General features: G+C 35.9%; 1 pseudogene; it reads right to left on the minus strand.

The window, feature by feature from the left end:
- LOC108588723 (large ribosomal subunit protein uL30 pseudogene) overlaps nt 1-21,993 on the minus strand; it is a 131,923-nt pseudogene that overhangs the window by 6,127 nt on the left and 103,803 nt on the right.

The raw sequence follows: 21,993 nt of genomic DNA on the forward strand, positions 1-21,993 counted from the left end.
ATAATTAACATGGAAGAGTGTTAAGGATTTACTCCAGAATCATTCATGTTGTTGAAAATGGTAGAAATTGAAGGATATATATAAAATCAGAATATGTATGGTGACTTATAAATAGGTATAATTACAATATTTCTTTTATGTATGTGTGTGTGTGGTGTGTGTATGTGTTCTCCACAGAAATCAACTCTGCAAATATATTCAAATTGATACTTCTATATACATTCTATTCTCACAACTCTGTAAGGTGGTTATTATTATTTCACTTCATGCAAGGAAATTAAATATCAATGAGGTTAAATGGATTTCTCAATTCACAGAACTATTAAACTTTAGACCTAGAATCCAGATCCTTCTGACACACAAACCATGCTATGAAAATTGAAGACTAGAGTCTTAGAGCATTTGAGTTTGTAACTATGTTAGTAGTTTATAGCTATAATATATATGAGATTGCTAAATAATAGCAGTGGCAATGGAAAAAAAGAGAAATGCATATGACATAGGACTCTGTCAGTCCATTTCTTGTTGCTATAAAGAAATATCTGAGGCTGAGTAATTTAAAAAGAAGAGAGACTTAATTGTCTCATGGTTCAGCAGGCTGTACAGAAAGTACAGCACTGCATCTACTCCTGGCGAGGGTTTCAGTATGCTTTTAATTATGACGGAAAACAAAGGAAGAACAGGCATGTCACATGCTGAGAGCAGGAGCAAGAGAGTGAGAGAAGTGAAAGGTCCAGATTATTTTAACCTGATCTTATGTTAACTAACTTACCAAGAACTCACTTATTACCAAGAGTATGGTATCAACTCATTCTTTGGAAACCTGCCCCAATAATGCAATTACCTCCCAGGCCCCACCTTTAACATTGGGAATCACATTCCAACATGAAATTTGGAGGACACAAACATGCAAACCATATCATTCTGCCCTCGGTCCCCCAGATCTCATGACCTTCTCACATTTCAAAATACAATCATGCCTTTGCAATAGTCCCCCAGAGTTTATTGTTCCCACATTAGCATAAAAGTTCAAAGTCCAAAGTCTCAGCTTGAGATGAGTTTGTTCTTTCTATAAATTCAAAAACAAGTTTTTACTCCCAAGATACAATGGTGGTACAGGCAGAAAAAATGTCAGCAAAAAAAAAACAGGGCAATTGGCCCCACAGAGGTCTAAAACCTCTGTGAGCAGATATTAAACCTTAAAGTTTTAACATCATTTCACTTGGATCCATGTCTTGCATCTTGGGCACCCTGGTGAGAAGAGTGGGTTCCCAAGGCCTTGGACAACTCCACCTTTGTGGTTTTGCAGAGTGCAGACCCCATGGCGACTCTCATGTTCTACATGTAAGTTGCCCCTGGGTTTACTATTCGGGTGTGTCTAAAAAGCAATGACCTTCATCCCACAGGTCCACTAGGTAGTTCCCTTCTGAAGACTCTTTGTGATGGTTCCACGTTTGCCCTTTCCACTGTCGTAGAAGAGGTTCTTAGTTTTGGCTCCACCCCTGCAGTAGACTTCTGCCTGGGTAACTAGGCTTTCTCATACATCCTCTGAAGTCTAAGTGGAAGCTGCCAAGCCTCCTTTACTATTGTATTTTATGTACCTGCAGACTCAACACCACATGAAAACCTCCAAGACATGACTTAGACCTTCTGGAGCAGCAATCTGAGCTGTACCTCAGCTTCTTTGAGCCAAGGCTGAAGCTGGAATGGCCAGGATATAAAGAGTAGTGTTCTAAAGCTGAGCAGGTCAGCAAGTAGTGTCTCAGGCCTGGACCCTAAATTATTTTCTCCTAGGCCTCTGGGCCTGTAATGAGAGGGTCTGCTTCAGAGTTTTCCGAAATGCCTATGAAACCTTTTCCCCATTGTTTTGGATATTACCACTTGGATTTCTTTTAATTATGCTATCTCCAGCAAGTGGTTGCTCACAATCTACTTGGATTCATCTCCGAAAAAAGCCTTTTCTTTGTGTGCCGCATTGCTAGGCTGTGAATTTTTCAATTTTTTAGACTCTGTTTTCTTTTTAAATATAAGTTCCAACTTTAGGTCATTCCTTTGCTTCCCAATCTGATCAGAGGCTCTTAGAAGCAGCCAGGGTTCCTTTTGAACACTTTGCTACTTAGAAATTTCTTCCATTAGATACCCTAGGTCATCACTTTTGTGTTCGGATTTCCACAGATTCCTAGGACATGAATGCACTGCAGCCAAATTCTTTGCTAGGACACAATACAGGTAACCTTCCTTCAGATTCCAATAACTTCCTCACTTCCATCTGAGACTTTGTCAGCTGGGCCTTCACTGTCTATATTTCTATCCACATTTTGGTCACAACGACTTAGCAAGTCTCTAAGAAGTTCCAAACTTTCCCTCATCTTCTCTTCTTCTTCTGAAACCTCCAAACTCCTCCAACCTCTGCTCATTACCCAGTTCCAAAGCTGTTTTCACATTTTCAGGTATCTTTATAGCAACGCCCCACTTCTCAGTACCAATTTTCGGTATTAGTTTGTTCTCTTGTGTCAGATAAAGAAATACTTGAGACTGGGTAATTTATAAAGAAAAGAGTTGTAATTTGCTTCATGAATCTGTAGGCTGTATAGAAAGTATGCAGCTGGGATTTGTTCCTGGTGAGAGTCTCGGGAAGCTTACAACCATGGCAGAAGGCAAAGGAAGAGCAGGTGTGTCACATAGTGAGATTGGGAGTACAAGAGAAAGAAGGGGAAGGTCCTAGGCTGTTTTAAACAATGAGATCTCTCATGAGCTAACTGAAAAAGAACTCACTTATCAACAAGGGGATGGTGCTAAGCCACTCATGAGGCCCCAACTTCCACCAGCTCCACCTTCCACCAGGCCCTAACTTCAATATTGCTAATGGCCCTACCTCCAATATTTCAATATAAAATTTGGAGGAAACATATATACCAACCATATTAGTGATGCACAATGAAATGATACTGAACCAATTGTCGACTTTTTTTTTTCCTCAGAAATATGAATTTTAGCAAATGGCACCATTATCTGTTTGTTCAATCTAAATAGAACATTAAACACACATACATAAAAGGAAATTCCAAAAGTCTCTTAATGACTCTCTTTGGCTAACTCTATATTCTATCAAAGAGTCTTTAATATTTTATTTGCAAAATACAGGCTTCCCTAATTACATGTCAAAAATGTCCTTGAAAATGTTGAAGTTGTATAAATTTTATTTGTTTGTTTGTGTTTGTTTGACAAAGTCTCACTCTGTCACCCAGGCTGGAGTGCAGTGGTGTGATCTTGGCTCACTGCATCCTCCACCTCCTGGGTTCAAGTGATTCTCCTGCCTCAGCCTCCTCAGTATCTGGGATACAGGTGTGCCCCACCACTCCTGGCTATTTGTGTGTGTGTGTGTGTGTGTGTGTGTGTGTGTGTATTTTTAGTAGAGCCAGGGTTTCACCATCTTGGCCACGCTGGTCTCAAACTCCTGACCTCAAGTGATCTACCGGTGTTGACCTCCCAAAGTGCTGGGATTATAGGTGTAAGCCACTACACCTGGCTGAATAGTTAAACTTTGGATAGTGGGGCTTTATCTTCCCTTATCAATAAATTACATTAATGAAGTGAAAGAGTAATGCAATGCCAACTCATCCAACAACACAATCCTATTTTGTCTATCAGAAAATACCTTAAAATAGCCAAAGACTCACTGTTCTGTAATAAATATTTTAAAACTTTTCTTTCTAACAACACAAGAAATATTGCAGCATGGCAGATTAGATGTATACCCTCAAACGTGGGCCTTTAAACTAAACCTCAGTGAATACATTTTATCTTCTTCAATGTATTTCTAATGTTTGATCCTTCCTATGACTCTGTGTCTCACTGAGTTTCTTCACTAACTTTTGAAAATTCTTAAAATATATTTTCACATTTCTTGGAGGTAGGGAATACTATAGGTATGCTAAACAACATACCTAATGATCACAAGTATGAGACTGATTCCAAAGGTGAAGACGGTAGAACTAAGTCTGCAGAGTAGTCTACGGGTTGTGCCTAGACATTTGCACAATCACATGTTTTGGGGATTATCTGTGTCTTAGTCTGCTGGGGATGCTATGACAAAAAAGACAGAAATTTATGTTCTCACAGTTCTGGAGGTTGGAAGTCCAAAATCAGAGTGTAAGGATGGTTGGGTTCTAGTGAGGGTCCCCTTTCTGGCTTACAGATGGTTGCCTTATTCCTGTTCTCACATACTCACATGGCCTCTCTTTTTTTGTGCACACCAAGAGAAAGATATTTCTGGTCTCTTATTCTCTTTTTAGAAGGACATTAATTCTTCTAAATTAATGGGCTGTACCCTATGACTTCATTTAGCCTTAATTACTTTCATGGAAGTCCTCTTGCAAAATATAGTCTGACTAAGAATTAAGGCTTCAAGATAGGAATTTTTTGGGAACACAAACATCCCATCTATAACAACCTGGAAATGAATATTTATTATAGCATCTTTCAGTATGAAATGTAGGTTTTGGACAACTCTCTTTCAAATATGCTATTGGAAATATTCAGAGGGTTAAAGACCAGGTCACTAGGTATACCAATACTTACAGGATTTTTGAACCTTCTCCATCTCTCCTCAGGATTAATGCGACATCCTCCAAACTGGTCCCTGAAATACTTAAAACTTCTCAAGAGTTTTCCATTTAACTTCCAAAGATATCGTAACTCTTTCATATTCAGCATGATCTCGCTCCTCGCTGCCCATCTCTGCAGCTCCACTTGCCCACAATGGTCTTCTTCTATTATGTGTATGCATTCAGTCACAAATTAATGCTGCAACTTAATCTTTGCATGTTCCTTTTCCTCTTCTGAAAGCAAAACTTTCTTTACATAACTGATTCTCTCTCTCTATTCAGTTATCTGAATGCCTGTTTCTGACTACTCTATTGGGACTTGTATGCCTCATTGACCAATAAGATCAGAACCCTCCCACCTACTCATACACTTGACAATATTTTACACATATTCATGCTTCTTCTTTCCGTCTTAGCTTTTCTTGTGACTTTATGTTGTTATTATTATTTTTCCCACATTAAGTTGAGATAACTTATAATACCCATTTATCAACTATTTTATTTCTAGTGCTTTTCACAGACTGAACCATAACAGGTATTCAATAAAAATTCAATACGTGAAGAAATTAAGAAAAGAATTAAATATTTAGCATATAGATACCATAGCATTTGGCTGTTAACTTTATGTAGTAGCAAATAAAAGAGCTTAAAATATTAAAAAGATTAATGTCCAAATGAAAGTGGTCATTATGAGAGTTGATGAGAAAATTTGACAGGGTAAAAGTTAAGATTCCCCTGGGGAATTTTTAAGAGATGGATTTGGACAGATAAAGTGGAGAAGGGGAATTTAAAAACTTATACAAGCAAGAATTCATCATTATAAACTTTTTTGTTAATATTCTTCACTAATTATATGTACTTACTATTGTATATCAGGCATAGTGGTAAGCATTTTAAATGTGTTATATCATCTAACAATGAGATGTGATTGGTTCTATAGTTCTTGTATAGATAGGAAAAGTGAGGCTCATAGAGGTAAAGTCACAGTCCCCAGGTACTTGACCTGAAAGAGTGGGGCTTCCTGAATGCTGGGTCCTTCTGAAAAAAAGAAAAAAAATGTGTCTAGTCTTCAGCTCTTTGCCATTATGGTAAGGAGACATTGAACGATGAAATAAAATCAGACTAGAAATAAGACTGGAAGCATTATTTTGAAATAGTAAAACAGCAGCAAAAACAGTTCGTAATTTTAAAAAGTTCTGTCAAATTATCTCATGGAATCCGCATAGCAACCCCGTTGGATGAATGGAAATTGTGGCTATGAAAAACAACCAATTAAAATTTTTTAAAATTCAAATTATTCTACATATCGACACTGCTGGCTTCAAAGAATATGTGTTTTTAATTAAGTTGGTTTTTATTGTGACTTAGAACTGTATTATTCCCTGTTTGCCTACAACATACCAATATAAAAATGTGAGTATTCATTTGACAGAAAGAATAGTGCTGGGGCCTTGCTGCACATCAGAATCACCACAGGAACATGAGCATATTGAGATCCATCAACCCTACGCTATGCAATCCTATCAGGATTTTTGAGATATGGTAAAATTCCAGGGTAAAAAAAAATAAATTTCTGCTGGATCGAATCTTTGGCACTAATTACGTTGGTGACAGGCTTATTTTGGTCTTATCCTGGGCTCTTGTCTCCAGCTCAATATCCTACTTGATACTTGACATTCTATTTAAGAAAAAAGATCATAGAAACAGCTAAAGGATAATTCATAGGTGTGCAAATCCTTTCTTATATTAGAAATTTCATCCTCAATTCTGATGTCTTTGTCCTCGTCCATTTTACTTTGGGCATGTAATTGCAAATGTAGCGTTAACAGTAAATAGAACAGATATTGATATTTTATTTTTATGGATGGTTATGTGAGAAAAATACATTTTAAAATTGTATGCATTAATTCAATAACTATTTGTTGACCACTTACTGTAGGTTAAACACTGTGACCGATGCTAAAAATACAAAGTCAAATAATATGTGATCTAGATCCTTAAGGGCTTTAAATTTCATTGACACAACAATCTATTAAAGTGTAGCAGGTAATATGAAAGGATTCTATGCAGGGCACAGTTTGAGCAAGACATAGGTTAGAAATAGCAGGGGTGTAATATTTAAGGCAAAAAAAACTGTAAGCTTACACAGTCCAAGTTATATGACTACTTGTTATTGATATAATCATGATTAGTAGTCACTTCTTTTGAATCTGAATCCAAGTTTTTTTGTTTTTTTTTTATTGTTAAGTTATGGAGATGCAAGCTAGCTGCAGTTGTTTAGCTAATAAAGCTAGACAAAAGTAGTTAAGGTGGCACAGGAGAAAAAAAATCCTCCAGGAGAATTTTACATATAAAAGAGATATAAGTCTGTAATCTAGAGACTGAAGAGAGAGAAGAGACAGAAATCAATCTGAGGTAGCAAGCCAGATAAACTTGTGAAATCTGTTTTGACATCTGCACTTGGGTTGAGGACTTGATATTGGGGAGATGCGCTCTTCCCTTAAAAGTGTCATCACTTAAGAAATCCACATGTATGGCCGGGCATGGTGGCTCAAGCCTGTAATCCCAGCATTTTGAGAGGCCAAGGTGGGCAGATCACGAGGTCAAGAGATAGAGACTATCCTGGCCAACATGGTGAAACCCTGTCTCTACTAAAAATACAAAAAAAAAAAAAAAAAATTAGCTGGGCATGGCGGCATGTGCCTGTAGTCCCGGCTACCAGGGAGGCTGAGGCAGGAGAATTGCTTGAACCCGGGAGGCGGAGGTTGCAGTGAGTCAAGATCGCGCCACTATACTCCAGCCTCGCACCTGGTGACAGAGTGAGACTCTGTCTAGAAAAAAAAAAAATCCAATCCACATGTATATTCAAAGTGGACTACAAAACATTCAATGAAATAAATCTGTTTTCAATTTTGATCACTAACTCAACCTGTTGTTGCACTGAAGAGGTACCAAAGAAACACTCCTATTTCCAACTCAGATTCTGAACTAATTGAAAGACAAAAGTAGCGTAAGTAGGTGAAAACCAAAACATCTACTTTTTCACTGACAGGGCAGAATTGGATCATAGAGCCTAAAAGCATGTCCTAACCCAAAACTCAGGATTAGGCAGACTCACCCCCCAGTCTCAGGATGGACAAGGACATACTCTTTCTGTGGTACCTTGTTTCCAAGAGGTAAAAGATGAACTTAATCACTTAGTTATATTTTCCCAAAATATATCATTCAGATAAGTCATAGCTCCCTCTTAGAGACTGAGGGTAGGAAGATGGTCAGAAGAGTCTATCTGTAAGTCAGAGACTGTGTCTAATATTTTTGTGTTTCTTACAATGTGCTTATCACATATCTCTTACAATGTGCTTATCATGTTTTCCTGCAAGAAACAGAATATTTTGCTAAAAATATTGTAATTACTGAGGTTGTTGATCATTTCACTGAATAAGTGTTCTAGAAGCATTGATTCAGTAATTCAGTAATGAAAGACTGTAATTTCCTTTTATTGCTTTTGGTTCACAAAGTTGTCCCAATAGACTTGCCAAAGTGCCAAGTCTTCATGTGACAGCGTCGGTGAGTTCAAAGGAATTAAGTGGTCTTTTTGTGTTTTCTACTTTTACTTAAATAAGTGAGTATAGTCTTTCCCAGAAGCCCCACATCAGATGTCTTCTGATGTCTCAGTCACTAGAATTTGTCATTTTCTAATCCTTACCAAATAACAGATAACTGGAAATAGAATTACTACAATTGACTGATAATTGTCATAGTGTATCCTTGGACCCATTGGAGAAACCCATTATTCCTGAGCTCATTGTTGCTCTCTGTATATCTGAAATAAGTCAGAATTCTTTTGGCAAAAAAGTTAAGAGCTTGAATAATATTTATCAAATCATATTTTTGTTTCCTCTGCCCTATTTACCTTCCTGTGAAAAAGATCAAAGTTTTGGTATGAATGTAATATTATTAATTTATGGATAGAGTAAAATGCTGATGTCTATAAAGCTTGTTTCATGCAAATGCAAAATATTAATACAATACAATTTTAGGTAATGTTGAATTATTCCAACATGAATGAAAATTAAAACGTTATCAAAATTGATTTAACCAACTAATGAAATAGAATCTCCTTGAAAAATAATGTTGCCTATACAATTAAATCATTTGGGTCATTCTATTCTTTTTTTTTTTTTTTTTTTTTTGAGTCGGAGTTTCACTCCTGTGACCCAATGGCATGATCTTGGCTCACCGCAACCGCCACCTCCTGGGTTCAAGCAATTCTCCTGCCTCAGCCTCCCAAGTAGCTGGGACTACAGGCGTATGCCACCATGCCCAGCTAATTTTTTTTTTTTTTTTTTTTTTTTTTTTAGTAGAGACGAGGTTTTACCATGTTGACCGGGATGATCTCGATCTCTTGACCTCGTGATCCACCCGCCTTGGCCTCCCAAAGTGCTGGGATTACAGGTGTGAGCCACTGCTTCTGGCCCCTTTCATTCTTTATGAACAAAGTATTCCTTTGTTTTTCTTCAGGCAGTCATCTAAAACAAACATCTGATGTAAAATAAAAACTTCTTTGTAATATATCAAAATACAGATGTATATCTAAAATTCTGTATTTTCAACACAAGGATCTAGAGGAAATTTCCACATGTATTATAGTAAAATGAGTCAGAATTAAGTTGTTAGTTAATACTATATAACATTATGACTGATTATAATACTTGACCAAGAAACAATATAGTAGTTATCTTCAACTTTCAAGTGTAAATACAATATGAGCACTTTTTGATGTAAACAAAGCTTTTGCAAAATGTGTTCGAGGTAATTGGTATGCTATAAACAGGATGTTGCAAATGTTCAGAATACCCTGCAGGTAGGTGATTACCACAGGTCTTTGGTCCTTAATTATCCATAGGAAGGCCAAATGAATCAGTAGTCATGTGGGAACAATGATCACATTTACAGAAGAACATGACTCTCTGGATGAAGTTTTCTGCAAGTCTCGTTTGCTATTACAGAGTCAGTAGTAGAGCATTTCAATACAAGTGAGGTTTGAATGATGCAATATAAGCCAAATGCTGTCATCTTGGGGGCTGCCAACAATATGGTACAGAGTCACACATGTTTTCCAACGTTTATTTTGGCAAATTTCTGGATATAGAAAATGCGATAATTTCATTCTGAAAGGCTTGCTTGTGGGAACGGAAACTACTGTTATTATAGATTCCACTAAGATATATCATTTCATTAAGGCACAAGTAAGGAAGGGGGATTAGAACTTCCAGTTGTAAATTGCCCTCGTCTTCCTTGTTACCTAGCTGTATAGAATATACTGAAAAGATTTTCTGTCTGAAGTAGCTGTAAAAATTTAACCCACATGTCCCAAATGTCCAGCTAAATAAACTCTCTGTGGCAATTGGCATATGTGTGTGCAGTTAGAAATCAAAGAGAAATATAGGCTTTTTCCTCTAAAAAGTATACTTTGCTATTAATCAAGAGTAATGATTCTCAGCAGCACTGTTTTAGTAGCAGTTATAAAGATTAAAAATATAATTGACTCATTGATGCCTTGGATGTCCAAAAACTTCTTATGAGTCAGTATATTAAATGTCTAATTATAGGCAATGATAATTCTTTTCCTGAGACATATCCGAGGAGTGCTTTGGATTGTAAAAGGAAATAAAAGAACTTGGAATAGCTACATGACTCATGTTTTAAAATGAGTGTCTCTTTTCCTATGGAGCAGATGAACTTTTCTAAACAGACACTACTGACCAGATGCTGTTTGGTTAATCTTATGATCCGGGAAGACCCTAAGTAATATCCAGATGTCAGTCACTCTCATGAGAATTGATACTTTTCTTTATCATAACAGAAAAAAAGGCCAAAACTCAAACATCACTCACAACCCACCACCAACTTCAACATCAACAAGGAGAACTAGCCAAAGGGCATTTGCATAAGCACACACACACACACACACACACATTTTTCAAGGGACACACAATTCTTGAGAAAGCTGAGATATGTCAGTACACACAAGATAAGATGTAAAGGGTTACTGACTGAGATTCTAAAACCATTTAGATTTTATGTTATTTGGGTCTAAATTTTTGTCAAAATCACCTAAATTTATAATCTCTTCTCCCCTTTTCCCCTTTTATTTTCTCAACTTTTCTCTGTCTTTTCAAAACCAAAATTTCATTGTGACGACAATTTGCTGGATGCCAATCTAGCCAGTCAGTGTTGACTGAGTCTAATTTCATTGCCACATGATTTATAATTCTAGTTGCATAACTCACCCAATTTTGTCAAAACACTGTTGATTTCTAGAAAAAAGTAGATAGAAGTATAGAGTCATTCAGAATTAAGCATATTTGCTGATTTGATGACTACTCTCTGTAAGACTATAACCCAAAGAAGCACTCATTGTTTTATGTACCTCTTAAAATATTCATGATACATCATTAACAAATAATTGGTTTACTGAAGGAAATGAATATGACAGCATTTGAATTTAGTAATCAATTTTATTATTTCTGCATTGTTAATTTGCTCTTATTATATTTCTGAGTGAAATAAAAAAACAGACTCCTTAGATTTATCAAGTTACAATGACTCCATAAATGTTCTATTTCTGTTGGCTTTAAAGAAATTGCAATCTAAAACAGGGAATCCATTTCACTGTAATATATTGAGTATCTTAAACTTTCATCCAACTTAGGCCAGATCAATTCTGTAGGCCTGAAGGAAAGAGCGAAGACTTGGCAGAAATAATGACAAACTAATGCCACTGCTTTTCTTATGAACTGGGCAGCCAATGTTGGCACTTAAGCAGACTCCTTGGAGAATCCTGCAAAGACAATCTTTGACCAAGTTCTTTGGGTTCTAGTAAGGTTGTAGGCTAGCACCTTGTAACACTGCTCCTCAGTCCTCATGATTCTTGTTCCTCTTATCTCCAAGCTCTACTCTTAGCATGAATCCATCGGCCTCTCTCCTTCTCTCATAATGGACACCTGCTAAAAGGCACAAAACTTGGTCCATCTGTTAGTGGAAGCGCAGTGCATTCCTTATGATCTTCCCCTTTATTCTGCCCCCAGGAAAGGGAAACTACCTTTAGACTTATGCATTAGGAGTCAAATATGGCTCCCCGGCATCTATTAATCTCCAAGGCACCATGTCATCCTCAAGACATGGTATAAAGAACCCATTCCAGATCTCCCCTTTCAAGGACTGGAGAATAGTGCAAATGCACTGGAAATCTCTGCAATAAAATCCTTTTCTCAGCATCCTCAATCTCAACTCTTATGTATTTAATGTAGATGATAGATTGACTCTAGCCAAACCAAAGTCCACTGCACCCTAGTCAGCTGAATTAGCACCATGCTTTAGAATTGAGAGTAACTGGTATGGACTCAATTGTTCTGCCTTTAGGGCTACAGCCTAACAAGTTATATTTGTTAACATATTTTCGCATTAAACTTAATAACGCCTTCTTGAGTTATTATGTATAATAGGAATTCTGCTAGTAACTTTACATGTGCTATTTTAATCCCCATAATAAATGTTGAATGCTCTTATGATTCTTTTATAGATAAAAACCAAGGATTTTGGAATTTTACATAATTAATTGAAGGCCAAAACACTTGTAACTGGAAGAGCTGAGATTAGTCCCCAGGGTTCCATCCAGTCCCATAAAAATTAGAGATTTGAAATATTATCTTTGGAAGGGTTCTTATGTACCAAGCATTTTAGATTCTTTTACATTTGGTTACCCAATCTTACAAAAGCCAAGCAAAAATAATAATATTCTAATTTATGAAAAAAACGGGGAATTATATTCACTTTTCAATGTCATGAAGTACAAATTGTGCAACCAGAGTGGGATAATTTTAATATAAAATCCATGAAATCCATGCACATTCAATTACACAATTTTGCCTTCTGGCAATTATGTCTTATTTACTTCATGACAAATCCAGCCTATTGCCTTAGGCTTCTTTGCAATTGACTACTTTTATTAATGTGAGTAGGCAGAGGTTTTCTATGACATGATTCATTCAAAGCAGTAGCATTCATTAGTTTATTCACAGTACCAATAATTGATTTTCAACTCTATTAGGCACTATGAAAAGAGATAGGTACATCATAGTAAATAAGACATTATATTGGCCTTAATAAACTCACTCCTCTAGGTGAAAGAGAAATCAAATTAATTACAAGGTAATGCTAAAAATATTTGGTAGAACTTGGAACTATTATATTGTGAAAGCAGCAGAGCAGGGTGCTTAGTAATAAAACTGATATTCAAGGTGAGATTGAGGGAAGATAAATCATGCAGGTCAGATAAGAAGACAGAAAAAAGAATATTCAGAAAGTAATAAGGACATGAATATGAAATTACGACTAATTTGGTATAACTGCAGTGTCAAGTACATGGACAGAGGAAAAGCCAGGTTTTCACAAAGGAAAGAAAAAGTCAATCAATCTGACTTTTGATGAGATTTATTTTCTGTATTCTTTAATCTGTCATTTTTTTCTTCCAATCACCTATTTGGCATACATTTCCTGAGTTCTTGAAGGCCACCAGATATGAAATGAAAGTACAATATGACAATGCTTGTAACTGTCAGGAGTGCTATAAGAACATAGGCAGAGGTAGAAAATTTTTCATATGTACGACACATCACTGGAATGCCTCTTTCAAAACTGGGAGAGGTTGACATGGACTGGTGACTCTAGTTTTTTTAAAAAAATTCATTAATAGACTTTATTTTTTGGAGTAGTTTTAAATTTACAAAAAAACAATCAGCAGGTAGTACAGAAAGTTTCCATATACCCTCTCTCCACTACCCCCATTCCAAATACAGTTACCCTAGTATTCTTTTTTTTTTTTTTTTTTTTGAGACAGAGTCTTGCTCTGTCTCCCAGGCCGGAGTGCAGTGATGTGATCTCGGCACACTGCAACCTCCATCTCCCGGATTCAAGTGATTCTCCTGCCTCAGCCTCCTGAGTAGCTGGGATTACAGGCGGGCACCACCAGGCCTGACTAATTTTATTTTGTATTTTTAGAAAAGATGTGGTTTCAACATGTTGATCAGGCTGGTCTCGAACTCCTGACCCCATGATCCACCCTCCTCAGCCTCCCAAAGTGCTGGGATTACAGATGTGAGCCATCGCACCCAGCCTAACCTATTATTAATACATTGTATTAGTGTGGCACCTTTGTCATAACTGATGAACCACTATTGACATATTAAAATTAACTAGAGTCCAGAGTTCACCTTAGGGTACACAATTTGTATTTTATAGCTCTCTGGGTTTTGATGAATGCATAAGATTATATATTCACAGGATAGTGCAGAATAACTCCACAGCCCCAAAAGATCTCTCTGCTTCACCTGTTTATTCCTCTCTTCCTTTCCCCTGAACCCTTAGCAATCACTAACTCTTTTTTGTCTTAATACGTATTCCTTTCTAGAATACATATAGTTGGGATCATATAGTATGTAACATTTCCAGACTGGTTTATTTTACTTAGGAAACTTAGAAATATGTATTTAAGGTTCCTCCATGTCTTTTTCTGGCTTGATATTCTTGATAATTTCTCTCTCTTTCATTTCTTCTTCTTCTTCTTTTTCTTTTTTAGAAGGTCTTACTTTGTTGCCCCAGCTGAGGCTAGTGGTGCCATCACAGATCCCGGTAGCCTCAATTTCTTCTGCTCAGGTGATTCCCTCACTTCAGCTTCCCAGATAACTGGGACTGCAGGTGTGAGCCACCAGGCCTGGCTAATTTTTTTTTTTTTTTTTTTTTTTTTTTTTTTTTGAGACAGAATTTTGCTTTTATTCCCCAGGCTGGAATGCAATGGCGCAATCTTGGCTCAGCGCAACCTCTGCCTCCTGGGTTCAGGCAATTCTCATGCCTCAGCCTCCTGAGTAGCTGGGATTACAGGCACACACCACCATGTCCAGCTAATTTTTTGTATTTGTAGTAGAGATGGGGTTTCACCATGTTGACCAGGATGGTCTCGATCTCTTGACCTCGTGATCCACCCACCTCGGCCTCCCAAAGTGCTGGGATTACAGGCTTGAGACACCGCGCCTGGCATGTTTTGTATTTTTTTCTAGATATGGGATTTCACCATGTTGCCCTTACTGCTCTCAAACTATTGGGCTCAAGCAATTCACCCACCTCAGCTTCCCAAAGTGCTGGGATTACTGTGACCATGAGTTTGAGTGATCATGCCTGGCCAAAGTTTGATAATTTATTTGATTGTTGAATAGTGCTCTATTCTTTAGATGTACCATAATTTGTTTATCCACTCACCTATTGAAAGACATCTTGGCTGCTTTCAGTTTGAGGCAATTATGAATAAAGCTGTTATAAACACTCAAGTGCAGTTTTTGTGTAGACATAAATTTTTAACTCATTTTGGTAAATATCTAAGAAGCAGCATAGCTGGAACATATGGTAAAACTCTGTTTAGGTTTATAAGAAACTTGCAAACTTTCCTAAGGGGCTGTTCCATTTTGGATTCTTAACAGCAATGAGTAAACATTCCTAGTGCTCTGCATCTTCATCAGAAGTTAGCGTAGTCAGTTCGGAGGATTTTAGCCATTCTAATGCATGTGTTGCTATAGCTAGTTTTTGTTTTAATTTACAATTTGCTAACAACAAATGTTGGGCACCTTTTCATAGGGTTATTTGACATGTGTATAGCTTTTTTGGTGAGGTGTCTGTTCAGATTTTTTGCCCATTTTTTGATTGGATCATTTGATTCTTATCGTTGAATTATAAGGTGTTCTTTGCATATTTAGAATAACAGTTCTTTATCAAATATATGTTTTGCAAACATTTTCTCCTAGTCTGTGGCTCATCTTTTCATTCCATTCACAGTGTCTTTTTGCAGATCAGAAAATTTTAATTGCACTGAGTTTTAAGTTATATTTTTTGTTCCTTCATAGATTGTGCTTTTGATATTGTACCTAAAAACTCATAAAAAAAACCCCAATGTCATTAGATTTTCACCTATGTGTGCTAACTTTTAGAAGCTTTTTAGATTTGCAGTTCACATTTTGATTTGGGATCCATTTTGAGTTGATTATTGTGAACAATATGAGGTACAGGCCTAGATTAATTGTTTTCTGTATATGTCTAGCTGTTCCTTTCAAAAGGCAGACTGGCCTTTCTCCATTGAATTGGCCTTGTACTGCTGTCAAAGATCAGTTGACTATATTTGTGCAGGTCTAATTCCGGGCCCCCTTTGTTGTCCCCTTGATCTATTTGCCTTTTCTTTTGCTGATACCACTGTATTTTGGTTACCATAGGTTTAAAGGAAGTGTTGACTCTGGAATTTTTTACATAAACAATGACATCTGTGGAAGAAAAAACAAAACAACAACAAAAATTTTTGTTTCTTTCCCAATCTATTTTTTCTTTTCTTACTGCATTACCTAGGACTTTTAATAATGTTGAATAGGAGTGATGAGACAGAACAGACCTGTTGTCAATCTTAGAAGAAAATAATGAGTTTTTCAGCATTTAGCACGATGAGAGTTATAAACCTTCTGATGATTATCTTTATCATGTTGAGGACACTTCCCTCTAATAGATCACTGAGAGTTTTTGTCATTAATGGGTGTGAATTTTTGTCAAATATCTTTTATCACTTCTTGATATGCTTGATTAAATTAAGTTTTCCATTTGAACTAGCTTTATATAGCTAGAATAAATCTCACTGGGTTCTGGTATAGAGGTTTTTTTTTAATAAATTGATGGACTTGTTGCTAAGTATTTTTGTAAAAACCTTTGGATAGTTTTCTTTATTGTAATGTCTTTATTTGGTTTTTATGTTAAGGTAATGTTGGCCTCATAGAACAAGTTAGAAAGTGCTTACCTCTGCTTCTATTTTGTGGAAGACCTTGTAAATGATTGGTATAATTTCATACGTAAATGTTTTCTCACCAGAGAAACAATCTGGTTCTGGTTATTTCTTGATTGTGAAGTTAATCATTGACTAAACTGTTTTTAACACATATAATAACATTATTATTATAGTAATCAAAGTTTCAAATAATACTGCCTTTTTACTCTTTCCATTATTTTTCTCTGATGCCCTCTTACCTCCTCCATATTTCATTCACTCTAAGTAGAACTAGACTTGTCTAGGCAATTTTAAAATATTTTAAAGAGAAGTTGGCTGGTAGGGTTTGGATATGGCTATCAGTCAATGTATGATTTAGTGAAGTCATTGACAGCTGTCCAGGATAGGAGGATTTTTCTGATCATTTCATCTGCCAGTTTCATCAACTCACTTGGCATCCTGATACCATAGGTGCATGGAAGAAACAAGATTTAACATGTGGTTTGTGAGAAATGCTTTTAGTTGTGAGTTGTGCAAAATTCAAATTGGAAGATTCACTCCATTTAGAATCTAACCAAATCTGAAGTTATAAGTTGTCAGAAAGATGCAATAATACAGTATAAAATATAGTTACTATACCATTTTTGCAGGAATAATATAAAATTTAATTAACTAGAATTTCTATGATTGAGACATAAATTTGTAACAAAATACATTAGTAATCACAAGTTTGTGCTTAGCCACACATTTTTAATCCCAAATAATCATCCTTAACAAACAAGCAAAGATTGATCAATTATGCCACTGAAAAGCTTCAACTATAAAAACAATGTTATAAAACCGGTTTATATAGAGCATCTCAACATGTACACTGAAAAAATATAGAAAAATAACATTTTAAGAAGATAATTTATTAAGAAATTGAGTTTTATTGACTAAAGTTGAAGTATTTGACAATTTTTAAGAGAATTGTAACTATTTTTTCTGATCATTAAAGCATTCTGTTGTATAGAATTTTGTATCCATAATCTTACTGTTTTTATTCTTTAGGAGGGTTCATCAAATTTTATAAAATGAGTAAGATTCAGATCTCATGAAATTTGGACTGAATGCTGATTTGAAATCATTTATGAGATGTATTCAGGCTGAAAATGATGTCTTCCTTGTGAGCTGAACCTCTTTTGGCTAAGATTGTTTTCTGTAGTAATACTTTCTGCTTTTGAGCCTCCTTTGACCAGTAGTAACCACAATTACCTGAGCTTATTTTTTAAACTTTGCACTGCCTGCTATGTATTTGCTATTTTTGATTATAAATAATTTTGTATGCAGATTTTTAGATGTGTCTCTTGTAAACAGCATATAATTGGCCATCTTTCATTTATGCATTCTCAAGTTCTGTTTTTAACTGACTCGTTTAGTCTGTCTGATTTAATATTATTCCTGGAATATTTAGCGGGTTAGAGGTTTTATGTTTTCTTCTGTTTGAACCTGTTCTACACTGCTTTTTGCATTATTGAAAATTGTTTCAATTGTTTACATATTCTCTCACTTGATCCTTTATACTGTATCAATTTGGTTTATAAGCCCCTCTATGTTATCGAAATAATAAATATATGGTAGTTTTAAAATATGATAGCCAATTATTTGATAATAATCTCATCAGAAATTTGGCCAATATGTCCTCACCTTAAATCTATACTGGCATTAATGACTAGTTTATAATCAATAAAATTAAGTAAAAGTGACCAGAGGAACATCTGAGAGTAGGTCAACAGGCCGTGCAACTTCCTCTTCGTTATTGTGAGATATGTGCTCTTGAGGAAGCTGGCCACAACTACTCTAAAACCACCATGCTTAACTGTCAACCATCCCAACTGGGCTACCAGCCAATAGGTAGCCAATGTCAACCACCAGGTCAGTCAAGCCATCAGATGACTAAAGTCCCAGGAAATATGTATCTGCAGCTGAAATAACATTTCTATATATGAAATATTAATAATTACATTGGTGCCAAGTTTAAAATTGGTGAATTCTCTCAGAGAAACCTACCCAAGAGTTTCACAGATAGTTTTTTGGGTAAACATAGAAATTCATGCTTCCAGTCTTAAAGTGTAAAACTTATATCTGTTTTATCTGAGTTCCTTCCTCAGAAAATGATCTTCAGGCCACTCAAAAAAAGTATCAAAGAACTGAAATGCAACAAATCACAACATGCAGAGAATGAGATGGCATTCATTATGATTGTTTCATTGCCGTCCCTAGTTCCTGTTTTCCAACACATTGTTTCATTTCTTCTCTACTGTATAAACCTCGAGTTTTAGTCTGTCTGGAAGATTTGAGACTGAACTCCCCTCCCCTCAGCTGCAGCACCTGATTAAGCCTTCTTCCTCGGCAACACTCATCATCTCATCATCTCACTGATTGGCTTCCTGTGTGGTGAGCAGCAGGACCCAGACTGAACCCCTGGTGGCTCCCTAATATCAGATTGTGGTGGCGGTTGTTGTTTTAGTCTGAAAATTACTTCTTCCGTTGTTTTCAGTTCCATTCTTGAAGATGATTGTGTAGTGAGAATAAGGCAGAGAGAGTTTTCAGTGACTTCAAGAAAATTTAAACCATGTATTTTATTTCTATGAGTGTAAGTATGTTCTTTTACTACTTGTGTGCAATAATTCTAATAACCAGGATTTCTTTGGGGTCTATTTCTCCTGTCCCTTGTTTATACTGATCCTGGCTTGTCTGACTGTATGCTTCATAATCCTTATTTGCTCAATAGTTTGTCTGAAAGCTAATTTTAGAAATAACATGAGATTTTAGACGATCTGCTATGGCTGCCAAATCAACTTAAACAGCGTTTCTAGACAGTTAGCTCCTTCAGATAATTGGCAGAGTTAAAGGAAAAACAGCTCCCCCTCACAAACTAGGAAAAGAAACATCTGCCTTGCGTGCAACCTTTTAGAGTAGGGGACCCAAGCCAGGGCTTTTATTCTGTGATTTCTTTGTTGGAAGAAGCTAATCCTCATTAATTTAAGCCAAGGCATCCCCCAAAAGTTTAACTTTATTTATTTATTTTTATTTCATTTTATTTTATTTATTTATTTTTTTGAGGCGGAGTTTCGCTCTTGTTACCAGGCGGAGTTTCCCTCTTGTTACCAGGCTTGGCGGCGCGATCTCGGCTCACCGCAATTTCAGCCTCCTGTCTTCAGGCAATTCTCCTGCCTCAGCCTCCTGAGTAGCTGGGATGACAGGCACGTGCCACCATGCCCAGCTAATTTTTTTTGTATTTTTAGTAGAGACGGGGTTTCACCATGTTGACCAGGATGGTCTCTATCTCTTGACCTCGTGATCCACCCGCCTCAGCCTCCCAAAGTGCTGGGATTACAGGTGTGAGCCACCGCACCCAGCCTGCTTACCTTTATTTTTAATCACTTCCTTACACTTGTGGAAGCTCTTAGGAAAAAAACCTAAGCTCAAACCCAAACTTCTTCGGGCTCCAAGCACAAAGAATTGGTTTAATTAGCCACTTTGTCAAAATACCTCCCTGGATTTTTGGTGGTGATTTGTTGTTGTTTGTGTCTTTGTTATTATGATTCAGTTATCTCCCTGTGAAATCTCTAATATTTTATAGCAGATTTTGGGGGGCTTCCACTCACAAATTTTCTTCATCATGAGGATTGTTAGGCTCCTACTGTGTTATGACATGAAGATAAAAGTCTCACTCAGTTTACTTTTAGTTAACTATGTGTTGGTTAGCTTCAAAATTGTACATTTTCATAATTTTTATTACTAAGCTTCCTGTTAACAGATTATTATCTTAACTATCATTTTGTCCTGTGCTCTTAGTATCCCCTGGAGAACCGTGAATGCAAAGTTAAGACAAACAATTATTAGTGGACAGTTTGTGCTAAGGCTTTCACACAGATTACATTTCATCATCACAACAACTTCATGTAGTAGATATCCAATTGATAAAATAATTTTGTAAATTGGGGAAATGTAGTGGCATAAAGTGTATCAGTCTGCGTTCTCGTAAACAGAAAGAACAAATAGGATATATATTCCAGTATGCTGGAAATGCTGGCAGGATCTTTCTTGAGCCAGAATTCTTTATCCTCCCAGAAACTCCATGTTTTCCTTTTAAGATCTTCAGCTGATTGAGTGAATTCCTTTCATATTATGGATGCTAATTTTCTTTTTTGTGGGGAACTGGGGACAGAGTCTCTGTCACCCAGGCTAGAGCGCAGTGGCACTATCTAGGCTCACTACAACCTCCGCCTCTGGGTTCAACCAATTCTCCTGCCTCAGCCTCTCGAGTAGCTGAGATTACAGGCATGTGGCACCACAATTGTCTAATTTTTGTGTATTTGGTAGAGATGTGGTTTCACCGTGTTGACCAGACTGGTCTCGAACTCCTGACCTCAAGTGATCAAAGTTCTGGTGTCACCTGAATGTAACTGATAATCATATCTGCAAAACACCTTCACAGAAATATCTAAACTGATATTTGATCAAATAATTGGATATTATATCATAGCCAACTTAATACATAAAATTAACCATTGCAATGAGATAACTAGGTTAAAAATCACATTGAATTATATAGTAGAGCCTATTTTCAAAGTTATATCTGGTTGATTGTGTCACTTTTAAGTTAAAACACACATAATCTCTCTTTTAATAAAGAAATCTTGAAGTTAATTTTTAAATAAAATATTTGTATTATTTGTTTTAGAACAGCATTATTGTTGTATTAAAAATCCATTGTATTTCCTTAAGCATAAAGATTTTATATAGCATCTCTATACACACATTTAAACTGAGTCTTAAAAAATGTTAGAAATACTTCCAATGCACCTTCAAAACTAGCAAATTTTAAAACCCCAAAACACCAATTAATGCTAATTATAAGCTTGACAAATGATGATTTTTGTTTTTGGAATTAATTATATCTTCAGTGCAAAGAAGAGAGTTTGTGTTAATGTGGTCAATAATGTTTATATAAATAATTGGGCAAAAACTTAAATTCATGTGTGATTAAAATCTACTTAAGAAGTCCTATGTAAAATATATTAACGTCACAATAAGAGCCAATAGCTAAATGAGGAAAAATATTAAAAATAATTTTGGAATATGGAAATGATTATTTTTACATTTTCAGTACCTGTTTTTGTTCATCTAATAATAAATATTTTTCTATAAATTAAATAACCTGATCATATGGTTGACTATACTAAGATGTCATTTTTATATTGAAAAATAGATAATTCTCTTATGTCATTTTAATATTCAAAATTTATATTATTATTCAAATTTAAAACACTAATGCAGCTTAAGTAGTCTTTTTTCAACTTGATTAGCTATTATTCCAGTAGAAACAAGTAACTGTCAGTTACTCATGGCTTATATTGGATGCTGACCCTTGAATTATTAGTGAATCAGTCTACTGTGATTATTCAAGACTGAGAAAGAATGTAGTACATTTTCTACTTAGAGTTAATAAAAATATGACAAATACCGTGTCTTATTATTATATTT

Source organism: Callithrix jacchus, chromosome 2 (genome assembly GCF_049354715.1).
Source record: "Callithrix jacchus isolate 240 chromosome 2, calJac240_pri, whole genome shotgun sequence".
Lineage (NCBI taxonomy): Eukaryota > Metazoa > Chordata > Mammalia > Primates > Cebidae > Callithrix > Callithrix jacchus.